This window comes from Arachis ipaensis, chromosome B6 (genome assembly GCF_059453495.1).
Source record: "Arachis ipaensis isolate K30076 ecotype BB chromosome B6, ASM5945349v1, whole genome shotgun sequence".
Taxonomy (NCBI): domain Eukaryota; kingdom Viridiplantae; phylum Streptophyta; class Magnoliopsida; order Fabales; family Fabaceae; genus Arachis; species Arachis ipaensis.
The window spans coordinates 84,792,843-84,798,577 of record NC_142441.1 but is presented as its reverse complement, the minus strand read 5'-3'; the positions used below and the strand labels follow the sequence as shown (position 1 = coordinate 84,798,577).

At 36.2% G+C, this 5,735-nt stretch overlaps 1 non-coding gene across 1 annotated transcript; it reads left to right on the top strand.

Moving 5' to 3' along the window:
• Positions 1-1,210: 1,210 nt before the first annotated feature.
• LOC148561599 (small nucleolar RNA R71) lies at positions 1,211-1,318 on the top strand. Its single transcript, XR_015887197.1, has one exon. It is a non-coding gene; the product is annotated as a small nucleolar RNA R71 (small nucleolar RNA).
• Positions 1,319-5,735: the final 4,417 nt, after the last annotated feature.

Sequence of the window (5,735 nt, the reverse complement as noted above, 5' to 3'; positions counted from 1 at the left end):
ACAGAGAGTGGCATGAGGTTTATTCCTGACCCAAGGTCACATAGAGCCTTCTCAAAGGTCATGGTGCCTATGGTACAAGGTATTAGGAACTTTCCAAGATCCTGTTTCTTCTGAGGCAATCTCAGTTGATCCAATGCATTTAGTTCATTGGTGAACAGGGGAGGTTCATCTCCCCAAGTCTCTTTACCAAATAAATTGGCATTCAGCTTCATGATTGCACCAAGGAACTTGGCAACTTGCTCTTCAGTAACATCCTCATTCTCTTCAGAGGAGGAATACTCATCAGAGCTCATGAAGGACGTAAGGAAGTTTAATGGAATCTCTATGGTCTCTAGATAAGCCTCAGAGTCCTTTGGTTCCTCAAAGGGAAACTCCTTGTTGATCACTGGATGTCCTAGGAGGTCTTCCTCACTGGGATTCACGTCCTCCTCCTCTCTTGTGTGTTCGGCCATAATGGTCAATTCAATGGCCTTGCAATCTCTCTTTGGATTCTCTTCTGTATTGCTTGGGAGAGCACTAGGAGGGGTTTCAGTAATCTTCTTACTCAGCTGGCCCACTTGTGCCTCTAGATTTCTAATGGAGGATCTTGTTTCATTCATGAAACTCAGAGTGGCCTTAGATAGATCAGAGACAAAGTTTGCTAAATTAGAGGTATTTTGTTCAGAGTTCTCTGTCTGTTGCTGAGTGGATGATGGAAAAGGCTTGCTATTGCTAAACCTATTTCTTCCACCATTATTAAAGCCTTGTTGAGGCTTTTGTTGATCCTTCCATGAGAGATTTGGGTGATTTCTCCATGAGAGATTATAGGTGTTTCCATATGGTTCACCCATGTAATTCACCTCTGTTATTGCAGGGTTCTCAGGATCATAAGCCTTTTTCTTCAGCAGATGCCTCTTGAGTACTGTTGGATGCAGCTTGCATTCCATTCAGACTCTGAGAAATCATATTGACTTACTAAGTCAATATTTTATTCTGAGCCAATATGGCATTCAGAGTTTTCAAGAACTCCCTTCTTCTGAGGCGTCCCATTACTCACAGGATTCCTCTCAGAAGTATACATGAACTGGTTATTAGCAACCATGTCAATGAGTTCTTGAGCTTCTATAGGCATTTTCTTTAGGTGAATGGATCCACCTGCAGAAGTATCCAATGACATCTTAGCTAATTCAGACAGATCATCATAGAATATATCCAGGATGGTCCATTTTGAAAGCATGTCAGAAGGACACTTTTTGGTCAGTTGCTTGTATCTCTCCCAAGCTTCATAGAGGGATTCACCTTCCTTCTGTCTGAAGGTTTGAACATCCACTCTAAGCTTACTCAGCTTTTGAGGAGGAAAGAACTTGGCTAAGAAAGTCGTGACCAGCTTATCCTAAGAGTTCAGGCTATCTTTGGGTTGAGAGTCCAACCACACTCTAGCTCTGTCTCTTACAGCAAACGGGAAAAGTATGAGCCTGTAGACTTCAGGATCTACTCTATTAGTCTTAACAGTATCACAGATCTGCAAGAATTCAGTTAAGAACTGAAAAGGATCTTCAGATAGAAGTCCATGAAACTTGCAGTTTTGTTGCATTAGAGAAACTAATTGAGGTTTCAGCTCAAAATTGTTTGCTCCAATGGTAGAGATGGAGATGCTTCTTCCATGTAAATTAGAATTAGGTGCAGTAAAGTTACCAAGCATCCTCCTTGCATTATTATTATTTTCGGCTGCCATCTCCTCTTCCTGTTCGAAAATTTCTGTAAGGTTATCTCTGGATTGTTGTATTTTAGCTTCTCTTAGTTTCCTCTTCAGAGTCCTTTCAGGTTCAGGGTCTGCTTCAACAAGAATGTTCTTGTCCTTGCTCCTACTCATATGAAAAAGAAGGAACAGAAAAATAATAATAATAGGGATCCTTTTTACCCAGGTATAGAGGTTCCCCTGTGTGAGTAGAAGAAGAAAAGAATGTAATGTAAAGAAGAGAAGAAGGAAAATTCGAACACAGATGGAAGAGGGGGTTCGAATTTGGGTGAGATGAAGTGTTAGTAGATGAATAAATAAATAGAAGGAGATGAGAGAGAAGGAGGATTTTCGAAAATAAAATTTTGAAAAGGGGTAAGTGATTTTCGAAAATTAGGAACGAAATCAAATTAAAATTAAAAATTGAAACAATTAGTTAATTAAAAAGAACTTTTGAAAAAGAGGGAAGAAATTTTCGAAAATTAGAGAGAGAGAGTTAGTTAGGTAGTTTTGAAAAAGATAAGAAACAAACAAAAAGTCAATTAGTTAGTTGAAAAAGATTTGAAAATCAATTTTGAAAAGATAAGAAGATAAGAAGTTAGAAAAGATATTTTAAAATCAAATTTTTGAAAAAGATATGATATGAAGAGATATGATTTTGAAAGAGATAAGATAAAAAGATATTTTTGAAAAGATATGATTGAAATTAGTTTTGAAAAAGATTTGATTTTTAAAATCACAATTAATGATTTGATTCACAAGAAATCACAAGATATGATTCTAGAACTTAAAATTTGAATCTTTCTTAACAAGCAAGTAACAAACTTAAAATTTTTTTGAATCAAAACATTAATTGTTGATGATATTTTCGAAAATAAATAAGAGAAATGAAAAAGATTTGATTTTTGAAAAAGATTTTGAAAAAGATAAGATTTTTAAATTGAAAATTTGATTTGACTCATAAAAACAACTAGATTTTAAAAATTTTTGAAAAAGTCAATCCAAATTTTCGAAATTTATGAGTGAAAAAGGGAAAGATATTTTTTTGATTTTTGAATTTTTAATGATGAAAGAGAAAAACATGAAAAAGACTCAATACATGAAAGTTATGGATCAAAATAATGAATGCATGCAAGAATGCTATGAATGTCAAGATGAACACCAAGAACACTTTGAAGATCATGATGAACATCAAGAACATATTTTTGAAAAATTTTCAATACAAAGAAAACATGCAAGACACCAAACTTAGAAATCTTTCATGTTCAGACACTATGAATGCAAAAATGCACATGAAAAATAAGAAAAGACACAAAACAAGAAAATATGAAGATTAAACAAGAAGACTGGCCAAGAACAACTTGAAGATCATGAAGAACACTATGAATGCATGAATTTTCGAAAAATGCATAAAAATTTTTTTGAAAAAATACAATTGACACCAAACTTACAATTTGACTCAAGACTCAAACAAGAAACATGAAATATTTTTTATTTTTATGATTTTCTAATTTTTTTGTATTTTCTTTTAATTTTTTCGAAAAACATATAGGAAAAATAAAATAAGAAATTCAAAATTTTTAATAAGAATCCCAGGAATCTTGCAATGTTGGCCTAAAGCTCTAATCCAAGGGTTGGGCATGGCTTAATAGCCAGCCAGCTTTAGGATATAAATCAGGCATGCAACAGCTGATATTCTAATTAACTTGCCTCTATGCTGATGGTTGGAAGCCCCTATCCAAAAGAATTAGACCTGGCTTTACAGCCAGCCAGGCTTCAACATGCTTCATGAAACACTAGAATTCATTCTTAAAATTCTGAAGAACATAATATAAATTTTTTTTTTCGAAAATATTTTTTGGGAAAAACGAAAAAAAAGAAGAAAATATTTTTGAAAAATTTTTTTGAAAACTTTTTGAAAATAAAATAAGAAGAAAATTACCCAATCTGAGCAACAAGATGAACCGTCAGTTGTCCAAACTCGAACAATCCCCGGCAACGGCGCCAAAAACTTGGTATGCGAAATTGTTACTCTGAGGTTGTAAAATTTGTTGTTCGTTCTCTCCCTGGCAATGGCGCCACAACTGGTGCACAATACCATGGTCTAAACATAACTTCACAACTTCGCACAACTAACCAGCAAGTGCACTGGGTCGTCCAAGTAATAAAACCTTACGTGAGTAAGGGTCGATCCCACAGAGATTGTTGGTATGAAGCAAGCTATGGTCATCTTGTAAATCTCAGTCAGGCGGATATCAAATAGTTATGGAGTTTTCGAAAATAAATAATAAATAAATAGAAAATAAAGATAGAAATACTTATGTAAATCATTGGTGAGAATTTCAGATAAGCGCATAGAGATGCTTTCGTTCCTCTGAACCTCTGCTTTCTTGCTGTCTTCATCCAATCAGTCTTACTCCTTTCCATGGCAAACTTTATGTAAGGGCATCACCGTCATCAATGGCTACATCTCATCCTCTCTGTGAAAATGGTCCGATGCGCTGTCACTGCATGGCTAATCATCTGGAGGCATCACCGTTTTCAATGGCTACATCCCATCCTCTCTGTAAAAATGGTCCGATGCACTGTCACTGCATGGCTAATCATCTGGAGGTTCTCGATCATACTGGAATAGGATTTACTATCCTTTTACGTCTGTCACTACGCCCAACACTCGCGAGTTTGAAGTTCGTCACAGTCATTCAATCCCTGAATCCTACTCGGAATACCACAGACAAGGTTTAGACTTTTCGGACTCTCATGAATGCCGCCATCAATCTAGCTTATACCACGAAGATTCTGATTAAGAGATCCAAGAGATATTCATTCAATCTAAGGTGGAACAGAAGTGGTTGTCAGGCACACGTTCGTTGGGGAATGATGATGATTGTCACGTTCATCACATTCATGTTGGAGTACGAATGAATATCTTAGAAGCGGAATAAGTTGAATTGAATAAAAAACAGTAGTACTTTGCATTAATTCATGAGGAACAGCAGAGCTCCACACCTTAATCTATGGAGTGCAGAAACTTTACTGTTGAAAATACATAAGTGAAAGGTTCAGGCATAGCCGAATGGCCAGCCCCCAAACTTGATCAATATGATCCTAAGATGAACTGAAAATCATAAGATGATCCGAAGATGTAAATACAATAGTAAAAAGTCCTATTTATACTAAACTAGTCACTAGGGTTTACAGAAGTAAGTAATTGATGCATAAATCCACTTTCGGGGCCCACGTGGTGTGTGCTTGGGCTGAACTTGAAGTTTACACATGGAGAGGTCATTCTTGGAGTTGAAGGCCAGTTTGTAACGTGTTTCTAGCTTTCAACTCTGGTCCGTGATGTGTTTCTGGCGTTTAACTCCAGACTGCAGGGTAGAACTGGTGTTCAACGCCCTTTTGCGTCATTTAAACTCGGCCAAAGTATGGACTATTATATATTGCTGGAAAGCCCTGGATGTCTACTTTCCAAGGGAATTGGAAGCGCGCCATTTTGAGTTTTGTAGCTCCAAAAACTCCACTTTGAGTGCATGGAGGTCAGAATCCAGCAGCATCAGTAGTCCTTCTTCAACCTCTGAATCTGATTTTTGCTCAAGTCCCTCAATTTCAGCCAGAAAATACCTGAAATCACAGAAAAACACACAAACTCATAGTAAAGTCCAAAAATGTGAATTTAACATAAAAACTAATAAAAACATCCCTAAAAGTAACTAGATCCTACTAAAAACATACTAAAAACAAAGCCAAAAAGCGTATAAATTATCCGCTCATCAGTTCGTCACTCAATCCCCTCCTAATCATGCTTTCCAAGATTTGTCTTTCATCTAACAATCAACAATTACTTAATGCATGTTTACAAGTATCATGAGGTCTTATTCATGGGTTGTAATGGGGCTAGGGTGAAGGTAAGGATGTATATGGTCAAGTGAGCTTAAAATTTGAATCCTTGATTAACCTAAGATCCCACTAGACACATAGAACAACCTATACAACTATAATACAATACCTAGCTACC